This window comes from Morone saxatilis, unplaced genomic scaffold, assembly GCF_004916995.1.
Source record: "Morone saxatilis isolate NCDOM2014 unplaced genomic scaffold, NCSU_SB_2.0 Contig2, whole genome shotgun sequence".
In the NCBI taxonomy this organism is placed as follows: domain Eukaryota; kingdom Metazoa; phylum Chordata; class Actinopteri; family Moronidae; genus Morone; species Morone saxatilis.
Window position 1 is genome coordinate 17,876,246 of NW_023339762.1, and position 266 is coordinate 17,876,511.

Below are 266 nucleotides of genomic sequence, written 5' to 3' on the forward strand. Positions count from 1 at the left end.
CTATCTATCTATCTATCATTGCAAAGAGGGTGTGCACAGGCTGTTATAGCTTTAATAACGCGGGGTGATATTTTAATAAAATTTGGGTGACACTCCCACTGTCAGCCTGACTGTCTCCGAGATGTGTTCACCAGTTCTAACGTAATGCATTCAGCTTCTCCCTCTTCTCCCTGCGAGTGTTCAGCCAAAGTTCAGCTAATTCAATCACTGGTGGATGACTCACACCACAGTGTCCCTTTCTGCACAGATGCACAGACACACACACA